Source organism: Kogia breviceps, chromosome 12 (genome assembly GCF_026419965.1).
Source record: "Kogia breviceps isolate mKogBre1 chromosome 12, mKogBre1 haplotype 1, whole genome shotgun sequence".
Taxonomy (NCBI): domain Eukaryota; kingdom Metazoa; phylum Chordata; class Mammalia; order Artiodactyla; family Physeteridae; genus Kogia; species Kogia breviceps.
In genome coordinates this window covers 100211120-100233503 of record NC_081321.1, presented here as the reverse complement: position 1 = coordinate 100233503, position 22384 = coordinate 100211120, and the positions used below count along the sequence as shown (strand labels likewise).

At 60.9% G+C, this 22384-nt stretch overlaps 1 protein-coding gene across 12 annotated transcripts in view; it reads right to left on the bottom strand.

Annotated features, from left to right (window-relative positions):
- The window catches only part of TBC1D22A (TBC1 domain family member 22A), a 541067-nt gene that overhangs the window by 314883 nt on the left and 203800 nt on the right, over positions 1–22384 (bottom strand). The gene's annotated exons all lie outside the window — the stretch shown is intronic.

Here is a 22384-nt window from a genome sequence, read left to right as displayed (position 1 = left end):
GGCCTTACCTAAGTACCTTAGCTCTGTGCTCCCTGCCTGTGAGGGGCACACGGTCGACCTCTTGTTCCAAGTGTTTGTTCAAACCCAGGCCTAAAGACTGGCCAAAAAAAGCCCCTCCCCGCTCCCATCTATTTGCACTGGGCCTCTGGGATGGCCCTGCAAGCTTTCCTGCACTTACAAGTCTGCTCTGGATAGTCTGTCAGCGTTTCCGGGTGACCTGAGGATCATGTGATAGGCCATATTTGAAGCTCAGCATGCTACAAGGCTGCCTCGGACCCACACAGGAAGTGATACAGGGACTGGGGTCCCCCCGGAGCTCCTGGGTTTGCGCCCGGGCTCTTGACTGTCCCCCTCTCTTCAGTCTAATGTCTCCAGCAGGTGGTGAGCTCTAAGGTGGCAAGGGTTGCGTCTCCCTCGCGCCTCCGCTTTCCCGCTGCCCCGGCCCAGGCCTGACCCGGAGCAGGTGTTCCCTAGAGTTTTGATAAACGGGACTGGGAGGACGTAGGACGGGGCTGCGCGGTAACGAGCCCTAACTGCCAGCCTGAGGCTTCCGGGCTTCATCTGACGGCCAAGAGAGGTGCCAGTGAAGGCGATGGGGCAGGAGAGTAGTGGGCCAGGTGCCCGGGTGGCGTGGAGATTCTGAGAGTTACGGGACCAAGAGGACAACAGAACTGCGGCAGCACCACTTACGGGGTCCTGCCTCTCCTCCGAGAAGCCGGCTATCAAAGAGCAGCTTACAGCAGCTAACGGGACACCGGGTAAAGGGACAGCGTCAGACGGGTCGCGTGCGTCTCTTCTTCCGGACCCACGGAAAAAAGCAAATTTTATTCACGTGCGTGGATGCAGCTTAGGAACAACGAGAGACATTTCCCAAATGAGCCTCTTTCTCTCCCGGGAAAAGACTGCGGGGTTGCCTGGGACGGGTCGAGACTCGGAATTCACAAGGTGCCTGCTTCCCGCACCTCCGGGGCTGTCACGGTGACACTTCCAGCCGGAAACCACTGACACCGGCCAGGCCTTTCCCTGTGTTCTCCTAATAGACGTGGCGACACGTGTCAGGGGACCACGAACGCCGATCGGGGCCATCTCAGCCACAGCGGCTCCCGGGGCTCCGTTTACGCCATATACCCTGGCCTGGGTGCCCGGTCCGAGAGGTACGAGGGCACCGTCTCTCCCGCTGCTCTGTGTGCGACAGTCAGGAAGTCGAGCCTGAGTCGCTGTCTCTTACTACTATGTTCTTCAAAACAACCTACCGTGGAATGATGTTCTCAAGGCCTCTGCCACGGGACAAAGGGCGGTGTGTGCCCCGCACTACCTGTCCGCAGACTGCCGCGGGGTCTGAGAGCCCGTCCGGCCTGGACACAACTCCTCCTCCCTCCTGCCGGCCTGCGGCCTGGCTGTCAGGTCGCCCTCCCGCCGCCGCCGCCACCACCACCACCGCGTCCGGGCGGGGCAGGCCTAAGCCCCGCCACCGCCACCGTGGCTTCAATCACAGCCTCACACAGTTCAAAACCGCGCGGGCAGAACTCTCTGGAAGGATGCACTGAGGGGGCCGAGGAAGGTTCGAGAGAGTAAGGGACACAGGCTGTCACATGGGAACTTTCTGACTTTCAGCCTTAAAGTTTGGTCTCTCCTGCTCATTTGCTGGGATTCTGTGATGTTCCAAGTAGGAAAGACCACTCGATGGACTCCAGAAAGTTACTATGTTAATAAAGGTGCCAACGGCACCAAATAGATTCAGTACTTCGGTACCTTGAATAAAAATTGTTTTCTGCAGCCTGGAACAACATTATGCAGTTGCGGTCTCCACAAAGTACGTGATTTCCTATTTCCTTGTGAGTTTTCTGGGTCACGTATATTTCCTCGCCAAGTCTACACTTCTGCTCCAACAGTTAGAAGAGTCTTTCAGTATCATTTTTCCTGGAATAATTTGTTATCCATCATTTTTATGGCAGCATTAAATTTTAAGAGAGAATTGAGAGGGATAGAAAATCTATTGCATATTTCCAGCCCCCAAAGAAAGGCTTTAATAAATTGAGAAGCTTTCACGTTTCACATTCAAACCTGTGACCCCAGGACCAAGGAGCTGCCTGGGGTCATCCGTCCTTCGTGCCGGAGTGCGGGGCCCGACTGCGGCTGGCAGGACAGAGCTTGCTCTGTTGAACCAGGCGTGAGATGTAGCCCCAAGAGGCACACAGCGCTGAGGACTGGGAGGCGGGGCCGTGTTACCCTCCCCCGAAGCAAGGTCTGGCAGGTGTTTACAGGCGTGCCCTACAAGACACCAGGTAAATCAGATCGGGGGTGCCAGGCCCCCCCACCTCCCACGCAGCCCTCTGCGGATGCCAGCGTGCGGGGCCCTGTGCGGCGGGGTGGCGCACGGAGCCCAGCGGCTGGTCCCACCCTCCAGGACTCCCAGCTGGTGTGTGTGGCACGCGTGAAGACGGCGCCTCCACAGAACAGCAGGAGCACCAATGGGGTCCAGCAAAGCGCTGCGGGCGCAGAGAAGCGAGGGCCGACATCTAAAACCGGTGCAAACGCCACCCTGCTGAGCCGACTTGGTAGGTCGCTTCCAGCCAAGGGTGGGATCAGGCACCGCACTGCTGGAGCCAAGACGGCCGGGATGAGAAGCTCCGGGGGCTTATTTTCAGAATCACCCAGTAGCCTCGTGCTGGAGAGCAGTGAACCAGGCGGAGGGCCCCTGGGGAGAAGCGGGGGCCTGCCCGGACGGACCCTGAGTTTCAGTCCCTCCGGCAGCTGCTCAGCTGGGCAGCCTCCCTCCCCTGCCCCGCCAGCCCCTGGGCAGCCTCTCCAGGCTCTGCCCCCACTTCCCTCCTGTCCCCAGAGCTCAGCGCTGCCCTCCCGCTCCCGCTCCCGCTCCCGCACGCCTCCGCCTCGGTGGGCCTTCCACGAGCAAAAGCACACGCAGGCGTCTCTGAGCACCCACACCGCGCTCGTCCGCCTGGAGACGTGGCGACGCGGCGGCTCCAGCACTAAGCCGGGTGCGGGTGCGCGATCTGCAACCCAGAGAGGCAGCGGTCTCAGGGGAGGAAGGCTGAGCCCAGCCAAACCCGCCGCTCACTTCTCATCAGAGCCCCGCGGGCCTCACAGCGAGCGAGCGAGCACACGGCCCTCCCCGGCAAGGAGGGAGAGCCTGACGTCCGCATCCCGCATCCTACGGGCTCTCTGGACTCGACACAGCTTTTGTTCACTAGGACTCGCTTATTTGTTTTCCTCTTTCCCAGAACTTCGACAAGCCATGGCTATAAAGCATTAGCACGTGTTTCTGGGGTGACAGATCAAATCACAGGGTGATTAATGGACAGAGTTTCATTTAAAAGGAAAGGATGGGAACGGCAGGGTGGAGCCCTTTCCCTCCAGCCCTGAGCTGAGGGTCTCCCATCCTAACGCTGACTGTGAAAGCAAAGACTAACAGCGGGGCGCAGCTGAGCCCCGGAAGAGCAGGGGCGCCCAGCACTCCACGTGGAGAGAGGAGGAGAGCGGTCCCGCGCTGCCACCAAAAAGCAGCCGAAGACCAGCGGGGACTGGGTGAGGGCCACACGCACGGCCAAGGCCTCGTGAAGTCCAGCGGGAAGACCAGGTTCGACGAGCCGACCCGCCGCAGCTTCGCGGCTGGGAGACTTCGGGGTAGCGCCGGGCGGGCCCTGAGCCCCAGGAGGGCGCGCGGACGGCGCAGGCGGGGCCCGGCTCCCGGCGCCGTTACCCGATGGCCACGCGAGCCAAGGCATAGCACGCCAAGGGCTTATGATGGTGCCGCCACCGTGGGTTCTGCGTTAAGTGGTTTTTATTGTTTTTTCATTTATGGTTTACGGTCATTCCTCCGATCATTCAGGAGCCTGGCTTCTAAAATGAGTCTGAAGTTGCCCATTAAAAAAAAACAAGAACGAAGCCTCAGTACAGGGTTCAAACTCAACATCGATAACTTCAAGAAATGTTTATATCCTAAGATTCCCACAAACGGAATTGCCAGGCCGTCCTCAGCATGTAATTCACAATAACAGGGAATCCCAGGGAACCACTTGGGTGGACGGCGCGGGGTGGTCAGGGCAGCTTTGGTTCCACCCTGAGCGGTGGCTCCTGAGGAAGGGACGATGCTGACCAGGAGTTTAGGTGGAACTCAAACGCCGTCTGCGCCGTCCAAGGGCGGACTCGACAGCCATCCACGGAGCCCGACACACACAGCACTGCAACCTGGGCTGAGAACCGGGGCGCACAGGACCTGGTGAGGGGGCCTCCCACCTGGACCACTCACATCAACAGCAGGCTGGCGAGGGAGGCTCGTCCTCTGGATCAAATTTACCACACAAATAACGTGAACCTGGAGACTCTTTGCTGCAACTCTTTCGATTTGGTGCAAACACCCAGAATTTCACTTGGTAATTTAGTCAAATTAACTCCTTTGAAATCTTGCTTTTGCAACTTTTGTTGTATTGTTTGATTTTGCACTTGGAGTTATTTTAACAATGTACAATATAATTAGCCACTTAATGTCACTAAGAAAATTTATGAGCCTTCATGAGTTGAGAAACAGTCCCAAATGGTGTTTATGAGCCACCCAGGACTAAAAATAGGACCCCACTGCCTCAGTGAAACACGCTTAAAAAAATGTACAGTCACAAATAATATGTCTAATTATGTATTAAACTAATTCTCGGCTTCACCTTTTGAATATCTAAACTCCTTACCCCACGCATCATTTTAATTATTTTTCCAGTTCATTCCCAGGGAAACTGGCTGATGGGGAACTAATTAATGGGTCCAATAAAGAGGCTCTGCCAGCATTGTTCACACCACAGTCTGAGCCCCGGCCTCCTCTGCACATCTCCTTTTATTCCAAACAATAGCGCTGCTGAGATCGCGGCATGAAAGTGTTAGCTCATCAAAGAGGACACAATCATCCCCATTCCCACATTTTCCTGCAACACGAGTCCATGAATAGAGCAACCACTGGAGCTTCTGGCCCCAGGGTTTGAGAGACTTTACAGGTATGTAAATACTACCCCGCAGACTCCACCTGATGACATGAGTCAGGATCATTCAAGCCCAGGAAAGATCCCATATTTAGGGCACGGCTGCACCGGGAGGCCTTTCACCTTCAGCGTCCCGGGTCCTGCTGTGCACGCTTCCGGGGAAGGGGCTCAATGCCCCGGGCGAGGCTGGCTCTCCTGACGGCCCAGCGCGATGTCTGCTTCACCCCCAGAGATGCTGGCAGAGGGGAGGAGGGGGCCTGGAGGAACAGGGTCCTCTCCCCGACGGCGGGCCACGCACAGGGAACGCCTCGCCCGAGGTGGGGGTGGCACACAGCAGGTACCTGCCCCTGCAGCCTGGCGCCCAGACCTCTGCCCACAAGGTCCCCCACTGCTGGCCAGCTGAGGCAACAAGAGCCAGGAGACCACAGCCTGCCTGCGGCCTGGACGGCCGAGCCACCCGCCCTGGCAGCCCCTGCCTGGCACCTTCTACTGGCTGTGGTGAAGGAGCACCTACCCTCCGTCCCCCACGCACCTGAAGGCCCCCAAGGCCCAAGGTGCCCTCGTTTGTCTTTTCGTGTCCGGCACGAGCACTCGGACGGGTCCAAATCTCCACACAAGCGCTCAGAGCATCAGATACGAAGGGACGGACAGACAGACGGATGGACAGGTGTGCTCCAGGGAGACGAGGCCGGCAGGTGCCTCTCCCCTCCCCCCACCGTCAAAGGCAGACCCAGCAGAGCCTCAAGGCTGGTCAAACGCCGAGCCCAGCACGGCTGTGTGTGCGTGCGTGTGCACGTGGTTTTCACAGGTTTCTTCCGAGTTACTGCGTCAACGGCCACCGTTCCTTCCGGAGGCCCTGGCTCCAGCCCCAGCCTCTCTGCCTGTTCTAGCCTGACCCACGAGGATGCACGCAAACCTCCCCACCATCCTGGGCTGGACGGGACAGGACAGTGCGGGACCGGCCTGGCTCTGCGGCAGCAACCCCGAGGACCTCTCAGCTGGCTCCCTGGCCCTGTGTGAGCCAACCGAGTCCGGAGTTCACTGCGGTCACACCAAGGGAAGCCTCTCAGGAGGGAGAAAGGCCCCGTCTACCCTGTGTATGTCTGTGCCCATCTCTGCAGGCCCTCTCTCCCCTGAGTCTCACCTCTTCATCACTAGGATGAATGAAAGAGGAGGCAGGATTTATTCATTTAAAACAACACCTGGGGGGCTTCCCTGGTGGCGCAGTGGTTAAAAATCCACCTGCCAATGCAGGGGACACGGGTTCGAGCCCTGGTCTGGGAAGATCCCACATGCCGCGGAGCAACTAAGCCCGTGGGCCACAACTACTGAGCCCGTGCGCCACAACTACTGAAGCTCGCACGCCTAGAGTCTGTGCTCCGCAACAAGAGAAGCCACAACAATGAGAAGCCCGCGCGCCGCAACGAAGAGTAGCCCCCGCTCGCCGCAACTAGAGAAAGCCCGCGCGTGGCAACGAAGACCCAACGCAGCCAAAAATAAATAAAATTTTTTAAAATAAATAAATAATTTTTTTAAAAAAATAAAGTAACACCTGAAGAACGGCACACTGGGATTCTCCTTCCAACGGCCTCTTTGCCTCTACACTCCTGGAAGGAGGCTAGCGGAGGCTTTAAAGCAGGCTGGTGTGAGGCGGGCCAGCGCAGGCGGGGAGGCCTGCAGGAACAGTGCCACCCAATTAAAAAAACACACACAAAAAAGCCCCAAAAAGCTTTGCCATCACCTATCCAGAACAAGCTTTAAACCTGGATAAAAACAACCAGATGAAGAAGTGGGTGTGCTCTGAGGTCAAGTCCATCCAGGGGCCAGGGGTCTCCTCGCCGCCCCAGGAGGACAGCTGCTCCGTGGAGGACTCGGGGGAGCTTCGAGGGAGTCGGCGGCCCCAGGTAAGCTCGGCCTCCTAGACCCGCGCAGCCAGGGCAGGGAATCCTGCGGACGCTCTTCACTCCACCCAATGACCCCGCTGGGGCTCTGGGGGCGCAGCGGTCAGCCCTCGCCGAAGTCCCACTCAGGGGTTCCAGGGCAGCCACCTTCCTGCACTGGGCAGGAGGCAGCTTTGAGGTTGTTTTCGTGCAACTGGGGGCATTTTTGTCTTTTCAAGAAAACCGCCGACTTTTGGGGAAGTGACTGTGTGCTCTACGTGGAGCCCTGGCTTATTTAATTACTGGTGGCTCAGATGCCACAACGTGTCGGCATGTCACAACGACACAGGCTTGCTGAAAGCACACTCCGGCGTGTCCCACACCTCACAGCGCAGGGTGTCCGCAGACAAGGCCTTCCTTTCCTGGGTCCCTAGGTCCGGTCATCCACCGGCCGTGGTCCCCAGATGGTGTCCAAGGCCCTCCAAGTCAGCAGGTGCAAAATGCGGCTCAGCATTTCTCCACGACCCTTCTACCTACCACCATCCCCCCTCCCCTGCCCCATGCACCACAGCCGAGGGGGCTGGCCGCGGACTCCAAGAGGGATGCAGAAGCGGCCAGGGGTCGCTGAGCCTCCGGACCAAAGGCAACAGCGAAACCTGGCTGCTTCCTGGCACCAGGACACAGGGATGCGATTAGGCAACAGAAAGCCTAAGGCTTGGCATCGGGGACGAGGCTCCAGGCGGAGCGGCCTTGGGCTCTTCCTCCCTCCCTCCCTCCCTTTGCTCACGTGCAGCTGGAGGGCGGGGAATGCTAGAGGCTTCAAGATCTTTAATCTCTCGGCCCCTAAAATGAGAGGGGGAATCCGAGGATATGCTCCCTCAGGTCTTCCCCAGGGACCCATGCCATCAATTTAGCCCTTTGAACTGAGGGACCTTGCTAGGTCTCCATGGAGAAGCACAGCAGGGAAATGAGACCTTGGACACAATTTATTCCTCGACCCCCCTGCTCTGGAGCAGGTCCAGGCGCACCTGGCCAGGGCACGGGAGAAGGCCCGGCGAGGTCTCTGCTCACCTCCTGGGGAGAAAGGCCACCACCTGAGCAAAAACCACATCTGTGCCGCGCAACTTTGAGGCCGGGGCTGACGCCAGTGAGGGGCCAGAGACGGATTCAAAAATACCCTTAATTTATAATTGAGACTCTGCTTCTTTTTACAACACTGATACATCCTTTAGAACGGCCTCTTCGTAATGACGGAGATTAACGTGTGGGGTACATTTTTCAAAAGACACTGTCAGCTGCAGAAAAGAAAGGCACTTCTAGAGTTAACATTCTTCTCTGTGAAATTTAATTAAAAGCAGCTCATTCTTGACCCCTTATCACGCCGGAGATCCCAAGGATAACGAAGAGGAAGTCCCTCGCGGTGACTCTCAGTTATGAAAACCCGGGTGTGCCCGGGGCTCGGCTTTATGGTGACAATGACAGTACAGGGAGCCCGGCTCTGCCCCACTGCTGGGCACGGCCAGGCCCGGCTTGGCCCCCAAAGCCACAGAGGTGCACCGATAACAGTGCATTCACAGCAGTAAGAAAAGGACTTTCCTCCCCCCCTGAAAACGTACTACCGTTTCTGCACTTAAAATGCCATCAGGCAAAATCATCCAGTTGAAGCATTTAATCCTTTCTGACATGGACCACACTGAAGTGAACAGCTCAATCTGTACAGACGCTGGACAGCGACCCCACGTCCCTGGCCCCGTGTTTACTAAGCACACGTGGCGCCCGTGGATGAAGCGGCCCGGCAGGGAGCAGCCAGACAGCCCCGCGCAGCTGCCCAGTGCCTCTGATCACTGGGCCCCTCTGCACGCCCGCCAGGAGGGAGGGACGGGCCGGCCACTGCTCCTTGCCCAGCACGACCGCCGCGCCTGGTGCCAGGACAGCCCATCTGTTATGGGTTTAACTGCGTCCCCCGAAGAGAGATCTTCAAGTCCTAACCCCAGGGAGACCTGTGAACATGACCTGACTGGGAAACGGGGTCTTTGCAGATGTTAGTGAAGGTGAAGTCACAGACAGGTGTCCATATCAGAAAAGGGAACTGCGGACACAGACACACAAGGGGAGACAGGCCCGCAAAGACAGAGGCGAGGACTGGGGCGGTGCGTCCACAAGCCACGGAATGCCGGGGGCTGCTAGGGACACCAGGGTCTAGGAGAGCCTCCAGAAGGAAGCAGCCCTGCCCACACCTTGACTTCAGACTTCTGGCCTCAGACTGTGCGAGGATGTACCTGTCTGCGGCTGTAAGGCCCCCAGCGTGTGGTGCTTGGTCGCTGAGCCCTAGGAAGCCAATACACCACACAAGTCACACTCCACCTTGTCCCCCACCTCCTCGGGCTTTTGGCCGGAAGGGTGTCCAGGCTCTCCCTTGGGGGGGTGCTCCCCAGATATCTCCAGGGGTCCCCAAGGAGGCTGTGACATAAGCTGGGCAGCATCCATGCCCTGTCCCTCCCTGCAGGCTGCTGTCTCTCTGCCTGGGAGGGCGAGGATTCACTTCCCTCCCACGGGGCTCCGGGGAAGTGGCTGGGCTGGGCTGCATCTCCCTAAGCTTTCCAGGAGCACCTTGGGGCCGCCGGTCCCCCGGGCCCCGGACCAGCAGGCGACGAGCAGCCTGCACTCTGCGCTCAGCCCAGAGGCAGGAGGGAGGGGTGCCGCACGCTCCCCGTGCCAGCCCCGCGAGGGCCTCTTCAACGCGCGCCGCGTGGAGGAGACTTCAGAAGCCAGACAGGCAGGACGCCGGGGACGGAATGCAGACCCCAGCATGAGAAACGCAGAGAGGAGAGGTGAGCGTCACCAGCCCTGGGGGGCAGGCACCATGAAGAGCGCTCTCTCACAGCCGCGGAGCTGAGGACGGGAGACGCTCACTCATCAGCCAAGGCCAGACACCAAGGGAGCTGCGGTTACAAGTCGGGCTCTGGCCCGCACCACCTCCCAGAGAAGAAACCTAAGGCTCACGGAGAGCAGGGCGCCACCGCCCACCCCATCCCGAGGGCCCGGAGCTTCAGGCCCAGCCAGATGCACCCGATGCCACTCGGCTACACAGCACAGGAGTCAAGATCTGAGCCCAGGTCCAGAGAAGGCAAAGCCGTCAGCACTCTCATACCACGCGCTTCTACCGACTAACACAGCCAAACACCAGGCCTTCGGGAAGCGGCCTGTGAAAGGCAAAGACAGAAGCCGACGATTAGAAACTTCCAGCCGTTGGAACAGGGCATGGCTGTGGGTTCACACAGAAGGACGGGGGAGGAGCCATGTGTCCAGCCCCAGAAGGAAGCCTGCCAACAGAAAGCACGCGGCTGCTGGACGCTGAAAGGCTCGAATGGGCTGATTAAGTTGCATTTGCATACATATTCCCATTTTTTAATATTCAAGAAGTTAAAACTTGTAATACTATTTTTTTAAATTTATTTATTTTACTTATTATTTATGACCGCCTTGGGTCTTCACTGCTGCGCCCAGGCTTTCTCTAGTTGCGGCGAGCGGGGGCTACTCTTCGTTGCGGTGCGCGGGCTTCTCATTGCGGCGGCTTCTCTTGTTGCAGAGCACGGGCTCCAGGCGCTCGGGCTTCAGTAGTTGTGGCTCGCGGGCTCAGTAGTTGTGGCTCGCGGGCTCGAGAGCGCAGGCTCAGTAGTTGTGGCTCACGGGCTTAGTTGCTCCGCGGCATGTGGGATCTTCCCGGACCGGGGCTCGAACCCGTGTCCCCTGGGTTGGCAGGCGGATTCTTAACTGCTGCGCCACCAGGGAAGTCCCCAATACTTTTCTAATAATTGGGACTTCGTGCATGTTTTGCTGTTTCTTTGTGAGCAGCTGCTTGCTTTGTTGGCCGTCACGGAGCAGACACGCCCTCTGGAAGCTCCCTCTCGACGCCTGCTGGTCCAGGCCCCAGGGGATCAGAGGCGTCCCTGGCTCCTCGGGGCAGGTGCTGGACGCGCTTCTGGCCCTCCTCGGCCAAACAGGTGTGTGGGCCTGGATCAGACTGGTCCCAGGAACCGGGGCAGGTTCATAAATTGAAAGGAAAAAACAGGTTTGCTTGACTCCACCTCGGAAAGACAAGCAGGCCCAAAGGGGAGGCGGCTTCCGATACAGGTGCGGGTGGGGTTGGCCTGGGCCTCAGGTCTCAGGCTGCAGGCCTTGGAGGGTGCTGAGGGCTGGGGCTGGAGGCAGATGGCAGAGACGCGGGGCTCTGGGTGCATCTGCTTTACACGCGGATCCAGCGGGATCCTGTTTTCCAGGGAGCTCGGCCACTCTCTCTCTGTGTGCCGACAGAAAGCGTTGGCCTGTGGACGGACGCAGGGCTGTGCTCGGCCTACGGGGGCCGTTGTGCGAACCCGACTCTTTACTCCCACTGATGGGACAGGAGGCGATGATCCTGCTGGAGCAGCACGTGTCACCGTCACCTGCCAGGGAACCGCCACAGAGCAACAAACGCCTGACACCACCACGCGGACGGCGCCCCTGGGTGTGCAGCGCGTGTGCGGTTCCAAGGGGCCACCTCACGTTCCCGCGGGCCACCACACGCGGGCCCCAGGACCCGCCCGCGACCTCACACACCTGCCCTCGCGGAGCTGGCACGGACAGGGGCGACTGCTGCCGCCACCCTGGGAAGCTCCCCCCTCCCACTAGCTCCCCCAGAACCTGCCCCGGCCTCCCTGGGATGTGGGGGACTCTTCCCTCCCCTGATCCGGGTGGGCCTTCGTGGAAGGGGCCGTGCGGTGCCGGCCTCTCCCCGGCCTCGGAGGCCACCTGGTTCTCAGAACCCGGCCGCCATGCCCAGAGGGAGCCCAAGCGGCCCCCAGGCCGTGCGGAGCTTCCTGCTGGGACAGCACCAACCTGCCAGCCGGGCGGGCGGCCCTCTTCAGAGGACGCTCTCCCGCCACCCGCCAGGCCACCCAGCGGGGCCACCTCTGCGGGATCCAGGGCAAGTGGCCTGTCTACGAGCAAAGCCAACAATTGTTATCTCGATCCGTGAGGCTCGGGGCAAGCTGCTTCCCAGAAACAGGTAACCAGCACAGCACCTAATCCAGAGGAAACCCGGGGCTGCCCGAGTTGGGCCGTCCAGGTGAGGGGGTTTGGTGGCCCAGGGCAGCCACTCCAAGCAGAGGAAGGGGACCGGCTGATGCACGGCCACCGCACGGCCCCCAGCGCCTCCGAACGCACTGGTCTGGCCCCGCGCCTGGGCCAGAGGGCAGGCGAGAGACAGCAGAGCGAGCACGAGCACGGCCCGCAGAGGCTCTGTGACCGTCCCGGGGACAGCGGGTGCCGCCTGGTGGGGGGGGTGGGAGGAGAGGTCACGTGTTATCGCAGATGCGGGAGCAACAGGTGGGGAGGGAGGGAAGCGGAGAGTCCAGGACAGGGTCAACCTTGGCTGAACTCTGAACTCATCGAGGTGGGGGGGCCGGGAGCCGTTGCTGCTTGGACGCCCCCCTCCAAAGATCCTGGTCTGACGAGGCACTGGAATTCAAACTGCCCCCGCGATTCCAACGTGCAGCCGAGGCCAAGAGCGACGGGTCTCAGACGAGGCCGGGCGCGTGGCTGGGGTGACTGGCCACGCCGTGCGCCGCGGGGGTCCCCGGGCGGGAGAGGCCCGAGGGCAGGCGGAGGGCCCGGTTCAGGACTCGGGACGCCTCTAGGCGCCTCTCCTCGCCCACGGGGACGGTGAGGGACGGCGGACCCTTCCTGCTCTTCTCTGCGTCAATATCATAACGTCCACCTATTTCTACATTTTGTGTCTTGATAGCAGCAGAAGCCACCAGACACCGTGTCAGGAATCCACGGCGCCCCCACGTGGGAACGGAGCAGAAAGGAGCGGGAAGGACACCCCGCAATCCAGTCGGGACATGAGACGCTTTTGTTCCAAGAGCCGCCGGCCGTCTCTGACGGAAGCTCGCGACCGCCGGCACCGAGTCCTGACCTCCCCGCGGTCCCAGCGCAGCGGCCTCCAGCCTGAGCGGGCGCCGGAGTCTCCTCAGCCTTGCTGGGACACAGGTGGCTGGAGCACCCCGGAGATTCCGACGCAGCGGGTCAGGGGGGGCCTGAGAATGTGCGTTTCTAGCGAGGTGATGCCATGCTGCACCCCGGGGACCAGGCTCTCAGAATCACAGAGAACATCACAAGTCCTGCCAAGAAAAGAGGGTTGAGGACGTACCCTGTCATACCTCCTAAGCTCGAGATGGGGAGGAAGCGGCGATGTTAAGGAAAGACTCCTTTACAGCAAGGGAGGACTCGGCAATTAAAAGGCACGAACTTACTTAGAATGCAAAATGACGAATAAATCTCAAGATAATTATAAAACGTGAAAGAGGCCAGACAAACAGCACACCCCGCGAGGGTTCCATTTGCATAAAATTCCAGGAGAGAGACAGGCCAACGCCCTGGAAGGACGGTCCCGAGGGGCTGAGCCATCCTCGAGTCTCCATGCAGAGCCTGCGTGAGGGCAGAGGCCGCTCAGCCGGGGCACAGACGGGACGCAGCCCCGGGGACTCGGGGCCACCGCCGGGCAAAGGAAAGCGCGGGGGCGGGGCGGGGGGAGCAGCTTTGGGAGTAAGTCGGGGGCCTCCTGAGCCCTAAAGCACGTCGTCCCTGAGGTGCTCCCGAGGGACAGAGGGCTGGGGCCGAGGGGGTCAGGGGCGAAGACCAGGCTCGTGCCTTCCGGGAGCTCGCCTGCCAGGGATCCCGACAGCTACCTTAAATGACCGTGAATGCCAGCTGAGTGGGGGCCCAGGGGGGCTGCAGGTGTATCTCGAGTGGGCAAAGACAGGACCCCCGACAGTGAAACGCCGACCACAGCCCGCCTTGTCACCACCGAGCTGAGACCTGAGAGGCACTGGGCCAGTGGAAGGCGGAGGCGCCATTCACACTCCACAACAGAAAAGCATCCAGAAGGCACAGGCTGCCGAGCGGGTTTACGACTAAATCGTTCGCCCCTTTCTGACAGCACTTCCTCGCCATGTAATTTGGCAGTTATTCGCCTGCAGAAGCGTCAGCAGCTTTTCCCGAAAACAGAGTCAAGAGCCCTTAGCGGCGGCAGCCCAGCTGTGAGAGCCCTCCGGCACCTGCTCGGGACCCGGGCAGGGGGCACCGGCTGCTGGCGACCCGGTCTGGAACCATAACGGAGCGGATGAGTGCAGAGGACGCGCCCGACCGTCGGGCACGAACTGCCCCGGCCCCGCCCAAGTGGGCATCTGCTTCCAGCGTCCCAAGCCCCCAGGGTCCCACTTAGGGGTGAGGATGTGCCGTCTCCCGCCCCGTCTCTGGAGGCCAGGCAGCTCGCGGTGCCCCCACCCCAGGCCTCTGCGCCAGGGGCAAACACTTCTCGGCAGCTGAGCGGTCACAGGACGCAGAAGAGCCACACTCAATGCAGGACCCACACCTTGGCGAGTCGTAGATGGTCCTCTTCAAACACAGTCTTCAAAATAATAATAAGATGCCTCCTGTTCCTGTAAAGTGTAAAAGCCAGAAACGCGTGCTGGCTCCGCCGGGCAGGCACCTCCAGACCGGACACCACGTGGGGTGCTGCCAGGGCTCCGGTAGAAGCAGCACCCGCGTGTCACTCGAACTAGTTCACGATGGAAGAGGAGGCCTCTGATTCTGACGTGCTGGGCAGCAAGGGGTTAAAAAAAAACCTTTTAGGAAATCTGCAACTCTTTCCAGTCTTTAAAACATTCTACGTGATCGTCCAATCCCTGCGGTGAGCAGGCATCTCTAGGGGACGGACACAGATGTGCTCAAGTTGGGGGTGAAAACACTCATAACTCGACGTTCAAGTGGAACGTTGAAAAACACCCCTGAAATCTGCAGCTCGAATGATGTCAATGAAAAGTAGCTGCAAAGCCAAGGCTTCTCAAAGGCTGAGCGGGAGTGGGCACGGGCGTGGTGAGGAGGTCGGGAGAAGCCACCCGGGAAAGCCCCTGCTGCCCGCCCCCGGCCCCCCGTTTCTCACCACTCTCCACCAACCGCTCCTCCCCCAGCAGAGGATGGGCTCCGCGCGTCCCACACGCGGCCGCCCAGTACGTGGATTCGCGACGAAGCAGGAAGCGGGGGTGCTGGGCTGCAGAGGTGCCCCGCAGCCAGACCTGCCTGCCAGGCCCGCTACAGCGGCCGCTGGCTCTGCACAGAGCACTGCCCTGGCTGAGCCCCGACTCCCGCGCCTGAAGGCGGCCGTGAGGGCGCCGACTGCACCCGGCTGCTACGAGGAGGCCGAGGGAAGCGCGGGGCGCGGCCACAGCAGCGCGGGCAGGGCGGTGGCGAAGGCCACCCAGTGGCCCAACCCCCTCGGACCCCATCCGCCTCCCGCAGGTGCTCAAGCACGGACACACGAGCCCTCGATGTCATTGCCTTTACACCACCTGGTTTAGCGGACACTGACCGCAGCGCGTCTGTGTCAGACGCCGTTCTGGACACTGGGACCCGGAGACCCAGGCGGCCGAGAGGAGCCTGCTCTCCTGGGCCGGCTCCCTCTGAGCCTCGCCTGCTCTGGATCAAGGAAGCCCACGCAGGCTCTGAAGCGCGGTTACATGCTGACGTGCGGCCCTGGGAGCAGAAAGGACGGGGGGCAGGGACAGCCACCGGGGGCATGGGGACAAGGGGACAGGCGGCCCGTGTCCAGAGGAGGGAGGCTCTGAGGACACGCTCGGCCCAGAAGCCTGGTCCCCAAAGAGAGGCGGTGCCGGCCCCGAGGGCTCCCAGGCCCGCGCCAAACACACCGCCCGCCTCCCCGTTCACACGGTCACGACGGGCGGGAGTGTGACTTAAAGGACCAGGAAGCCAGCACCCCTGCCGGTCTCCCCAGGGCACCGCAGCGCGGGCATCACGGTGCGGCGTCAGCGATCGGGAGGCGCCTGTCACCTGCCCTGCTACTGGACTTCGGGAGGAGGCAAGGCGCCTTTGTCCTGTTATCACACGGACGAGGGGGACAGGAACGCCTGGACTCCGAGGGCCTGAGAGGGGGGAGGCAGCGCGGCCGGAATCGCGACGAGTGGGGCCAGTGCCTCCGCCCCTGCGAGGTCTCGGCCACACCAGCAAAGAGCCCGTGAGGCCGCACCTGGGAGCAGATCTGCGGGGTATAAACAAGGCAACAGGAGCTGGGCACACAGGGAGGGCGGCCGGAGTGGCCACAGACAGCGGGAGAGACCCACAGAGAACGAATCACGGCCTCTCCGAACCTGGGTTTTCTCTTCCCAAAACTGGAGTAAACAGCTGCCACTTGGGGAGCAGCTGCGCGTCCGCGGTGGGCCCGCACACCCTCCGCTCCACCCCACCCGACAGCCTGTCCTGCGGTCCCAGCCCGGGCCCGGACGAACGCCGGTGGCAGCGATGGGTACACTCATCTGATTCCCTACGGTTTAAAAATGTCCCGCCGAGAAACCACGGACCAAGAAAAAGGTAAAACACAGCAGCTGCTAAAGATCAATATATCCGAAACTTTAGAAGTTTAACAGTAACCACAGAAATAAAACCAGAATCGAGGGATTACCATCTATTGCTTAGTCAAGTTAAGAAAACCAACATTAGTTGAAAAGCCTGATGACGACGAGGGTGAAGAAAGCATCACTCACGTATCGTTGGTCACGACATCCACGCGACGCCCCTGAAGAGCGATTCGCATCAAGCACCTTGAACGCCATCACGCCCATTCACCCCGTGAGGCCACTCCTGCGAATCTGTCTTAAGGGACTATTATACAGAAAAAGCTCTAAGCACAAAGAGCTCACATCACAGTCATAATTACACTGCAAGACTGACCCACCACCTTTAAGCAGATGGTAATATATCCACAGGGCAGGATGTTATCAGGATATTATGCAACCTTTAAAGCAATGGCTGTGAGAACTAGGAACTTATATGGGGGGGGGGAAATAACGTCATGATGGGGCAGTGTAACAAATGCAGAAAGCAAAACTGTATGCAATATGTGATTTTACTACGTTTAAAAAAACTGCCGAGAAAAGACGGAGGAGAAACACTGGCATGTTTCCACAGTGGCGACTTAGGTCAGGGGGAGGGTTTTCTTTTCTCTCAAAAGTTTCTGCAACATACCCTCCTCAGGGTGAAGTAAAAGAATATAAAATTTAGAAAATAAGCAGTGAAGGAGGCCAACTGGGAATTTAATCACGGTCTAAGGTTTATCTACAGCAATGCAACTGGTGCCAGCCAAGGGGGCCTTGATGTCCAGTGAACCCAGGGCAGGCTTGTACTTTGCTCGGCAGGCTTCTCTGCACTCACGGTTAAGTACAAAGAGGTCTGCGGAGGAGCCAGGTTAGCATTTGGAAGCTCGATGGTCACACGGCGAGAGCAAGCCAATGGCTGGCCCCGGACACCGTCCTCACGTCCCGAAGCCTGGTCTCCCAGGGCCCAGGAAGAAGCCAAAGCCCACCAGCAGCACTGAGTGGTCACCCCAGGGCACCACAGCCTTCTCCTCGTGGCCACTAACAAAAGGTCACGGAAGATTGGACTGGAAACCTTGAGAATACTCCCCACACTTGGGGTGCGCCAGGCCAAGCTCCAGAAGGCAATTCGCAGGCTCACTTTTACTTTTTGAGTTTCTTCCAGAGGACGTAAAAGTCAGGGTAATTACCGGGCAACGCCAGACCCTTAGAAAAGAGTCTGTAAACCCAGGGCACCGTGGTCGGGAGAAGCGCCCCTGCACGGACGGCCATGGCGCCTGCCAGGAGCTCTCAGCACGTGTCCCCCGGCACACCCACGGGGCGTCCTCGCCCCAACGCTGCTCCTGAGTAAAGAGCAGCGGGTGCCCTGCCGGGGCGCCAGGGTCAGCGAACCAGACGGCCCTGCCCCGCCCCACTCAGGGCATTCACAGGGGGAGGAGACGGGCAAGGACGGCGGCTCTCATTCAGTGTCCCCGTGCACGTGGGGGTCGTGCAAGGGCACGGGGTCGGCACACGAGCAAGCTCCGGCGGGGGTAGGTGTCCCCGTGCCTACTGTGACTCCGCCTGTCCCACCCCCCTCAGGCCTGGCAGCCGCCATCACAAGCACCTGAGATGCCAAGGCTACCCTGCCCTTTGCCCTCTGCCCTCGCCTGGTAAGGAGGCCTGTGTAACCAGGGGCAGGGGTCGAGGCAGAACAAGCGCAGGTGCTGGGGAACACATCGGGCCCCGCCACCCAGCCCCTCGCTGGCCCCCGCCTCCCAGCAGGCCCGCCCAGAGAGCCCAGAGGGGCCGGGCCACATCTGGGCTGTGAAAGCGGGCCAGCAAAGAGCCGATGCCACCCCTCCTCGCCCAACAACGGTGAAATCTGTCCTTCCCAGGGCAGCGGTGCCTGGGCCTGGCGGACCCCAGGAAGTGTCACCACGGAAGGTCCACGCACGCCGTGTGAGTCGCAGGCCCTCCCCTGGGCTTCCTGTCTCGCCCACACACACGGAGCCCGCTCCTGCCTGGGCGCCGGCCTCAGCTGGGCCCCTCCTCTGCTGGTCTCTCATTCCCGCTCTCGCCCCTTGGGCTGACAGCAATCTAGCCTTTCATTTGAGGCACAGGTGAACGAGTCCTTCCTTTTGCCCTCAGCCCGCACCTACGGGGAAGCCCAGCCCGAGTGGCCCAGGGGAGAGGCAAAGCACATGATGCCTGCACAGCCCCTTCAGCCACCAGAAGGGGGCAGAGCCCAGGCTTTTGAACAGAGGGCCTCCCGAGGGCAGGTGAACAAAGGGCATCGGTAGATTCTGCGGCAAAAAGAAGCCAGAGCCTGGGCACGGCTGAGGGGCCCCAGCCCCGTGCCACAGCCTGATGGCTGGAGGGCGGGAGGGCGCTCTCCCCTGCGTCTCCCAGAGCCGGCCGCCCAGGGCGTGTGCACACGTGGAGACCCTCTAAGCGCCACCAGCTCCACGTCCCGCACGGCTGCCAGCTCCCAGAGCGGCGCCTGACGGCACATCCGGTGCCCCGTGAACACGCTGGCCTGCCCTCCCCTCCCTGCCTGGGCCTTCCCTCCTCTGCGCTCCTGCCGCCCCAGGTGCTGAGGGGCTGGACGGCCACGCCCGGTGCAGGTGACCAGCTCAGCGGCCACAAAGACACACCCCAGGGACCATCACTCCCTTCCCAGCCCCGTCAGGACGCCCGGGCCCTGCGGCCGGTGCGGCTGGGCTGCAAGCCGGACGCCTCCTTGCCCTCTCCGTGCGCCCGGGGCCACCGCGTAGGGACACGTCCTGTCTCCTCTGGGTCTCCTCCCACAGCCCCCAGTTCTCCTGAGCCTTCCGTCCAGAGGCCAAAGGACGTCAGACAAGCTGCTTCAGGTCACAGTGCAGATAAAACGTTCATAATCGCATCATTTTAAAGCTGAGCACAAATGCGCCAGAGCTATTATCCTCAGTGTAACCGTGCGCGAGGCCTCCAGCCTCCTCACCTGAAACGCTCGCACACGAGTCCCTGGAAACCCAGCCAGGGCCCCAGCAGCCCCGCTTTGGGGCGGGGGGGTGGGGGGGTGCGGGGATCGCCCGCGGCAGCGTCAGCAGGCGCTGTGACTCCGCGGGAGCTGGAACCCGGGAGACGGGGGCACCGTGTCAGGGAGACGCAGAGCCAGCAGGAACACGTCCTGGATGCTAACCCCTGCCATTGCTGCCCACGCATCCCAGTTCCACACCCAGAGCCCCAGAGACCAGGTCGGATGCCAACGCCAGGCCTGGCCCTTAGATGTGGGCAGCACGTGTGTCCCCAGGGGTCTCTCCCTCCTCAGCTGTCCTCTGTGGTTCGGTCCCTCACCGGCTGTTCCTGGTCATCCCCTGGGTGCATCTAACCGGTCACGAAGGGACTGGGGGCCTGTCCCAGAGTCCACAGCCTGCCAGGACCAGGGCTCGGTGGTGCACCTACAGGGAAGTGACAAGACGCACAGACCCCTAGCAAGGACTGGGCAGCACAGGTCTCACTCAGCCTGAACCAGGCCGGCAGAGGGAAGACATCTCCGCGGTCCCCAAGGCCTGAGTAAGTTCTGATGAACCCATCCCGATGGAGACACGAAAAAGGACAGTCTTAGCGTCACTAAGGGCATTCTCCACACTTCTCAAATACCACCTCTAAATCCGCAGGCCACTGTCTTCATGTCGCTCTGGAGGAGGGGGTACAGCCCTCTTCCAGCTCCTCCCCGCAAACGTAGCAGGGAGCGCAGTCTCACTGAATATGCTCCTTTCTGTACCCTTCCCCGGCTGACAGTGATCTACGCCTGCTTCCTGGAGGGGGGCCCACGTGAAATGCTCAAGACCGCAACCCTTAATGGGCTTATGAAACAGTATGTTGTAAGGAGACCTGCTTCTCCAGTCTAATTAGATTAACCCAATCCGTCAGGGTCACCGCCGCCTGATTCACTGAGAATCGCGCCGCAGAGCCCTGGAAGGCTCGGGAGAGGCGCGCGGCTGGCACGCCGCTCGGCACCCCGTGGGCTCTGCGCTGAGCGTGCTCTCCACCACCAGGCACCGCAACCCACACGCCTGAGGGTACCGCGGAGTGTGAAGGCCCAGGGCCACCTTCCAGAGGAGTCGAAGAGCGGGTCCCAACGACCCCCGGAAATGCAGGACCACGGAACAGAGGGCGGAGCCTCGGGAAAGCGTGCACATCGTCTGAACGCAGCACCAGTCGCTAAGGCGGGAACGACCCAAAGACGAGGCTGGACAAGCAACAGGGCAGAGCCTGCAGCTCCGGGCCCTCCTGCATGCCCGGCCCCTCCACCGCGCCCGCACGAACACCTCGGCGGGATGCCCGGCCGCCCCGCCAGCTCCTCCCCTGGGCCCCAGGGCTCCATCCGCCACCGCCCAGCGGGAGGACGCGGGGCTGGCGAGAACCACGACCGAGGGCTGAGCGCCGGCGCCTCCACCAGAGCCCCGAGGCGGCCCTCACAGCAGCCATGGGGACGCTTCACGGGCGGGATTAGAGGTGCAGCCGCAGTAACAGGTCATGCCGCGGTGGGACTGGCGGCGTGGCCACGGCTCCAGGTAAGCGCTACAGGTGGAGCTAGAGGCGTGGCCACGGAGGCCGACTCTGGTCTCTTTTACGGACAGGAAACCAAGGTTGCAGAGGTCAAGTCACCATCTGGGAACAGAGCTGGCCCACCCCCGTGGATGAGACCGTAGGCCTGCCGTCCCTCACGGCCCCTGCTCTGTCCCGGCCCCCAAACACCCGGAACAACCACACCCAGCACAGACCCTGCAGTCCAACCCGTGCCCACCTGCCTCTTCCAGCCTTGGAACACGCTCTCCCTCCCGTGCAAGCTGCCCCTGCTTCGCTCCGAGGTGGCTCTGTGCCCCGTCCTCCGCAAGAACTCCCCGTGCACCCTCCGACCCTCAAGGTCCCCTCGGGAAGCCTCCTCGGCCCCCCTGGGCAGAGTGCGGTGCCCCCCAGGTCCCCGGCGCCTACTTCATTACTTCCATCACAGCGCTTCCTGTCCGGGCTGTAACTACATCACATGTCCCCACCCCCACCCCACCCCCTGCCTCAGGCTGCGGACCCCTAGGGGGCAGGGACGCTGCCTCACATGTCTCAGTGGAGTCGCGGAGCCCCACCCCGCCCCGTTTCTTGTGCACCAGGGTTCACACTGTACTCGGTGGGCAGGTAGCTGGGTGGAGGGAGGGAGGGAAAGAAGGGCGGTTAGAAGGAAGGACAGATGCCCATAGGACATCAGAAGATACACCCCCTTTGGGCTTAGAAAAGTGTTATCAGTAGAACGAACTTGCATTTCCAATGAGAACGTAAATGCAATTCCATGGACTGACAGGCTGAACTCCAAATTCAAAGTTATTTCTGGGTAGGCACACCCACCCCCCACCTCCCAACGCTTGCAAATAATTTGTTTTCATCTGAAAGCATTAGTGGCACCAACACCACGCTCACTCTGTGCGAACATCAAGGACAGACCTGAAAACTCAAAGGCCCAGCTGAGGGCTTCGTCTGCCGCAGGCCTCCACAGCCCGCCTCTCCGCCGACAGCTGCCACCTCCTGCCCCTGCCCGCAAGTCTCTGCCAGCTGCCCGGGGCCCCTCCCCTCGAGGGCCAACAGGAAGCCCGGCAGGACTCCTCCTTCCCACGCCCTCTCCAGTCTATCCCACCCCATCTTGCCCAACCCAGCAAACGCGACCTGAACCGTCTCCTGCCACCAAAGCACGAATGCATGAATCATCTCCTGCTGCTCAGCAAACTCCATGAACCGGAGCGGACAAGCATCCCTCACCTTGCTGTTTGCCTGGCTCAGACCTGGCTTCGGCTGGGCCTTCTGGCTCAGGGCCTCTCACAGGCTCAGCCCAGGGCCAGCTGGGGGCTGTGGTCACCTTGTGTTCCCAGGCTCGCTCCCGTGGCTGATGGCAGCCTTGGGTCCCCCCCTCTGGGCAGCTGGCAACATGGCAGCAGCTCCCCTCGGAGCAAGCCAGGGTGGGAGCAGAGAGACGGGGTCACAGTCTCAGAGGTGACATCCCCAACGCTTGCTGGATCCCCTTGTAGGAAGTGAGTCACCACCTGCGGGCCACACTAGGGGGCGGTGCCCGCAG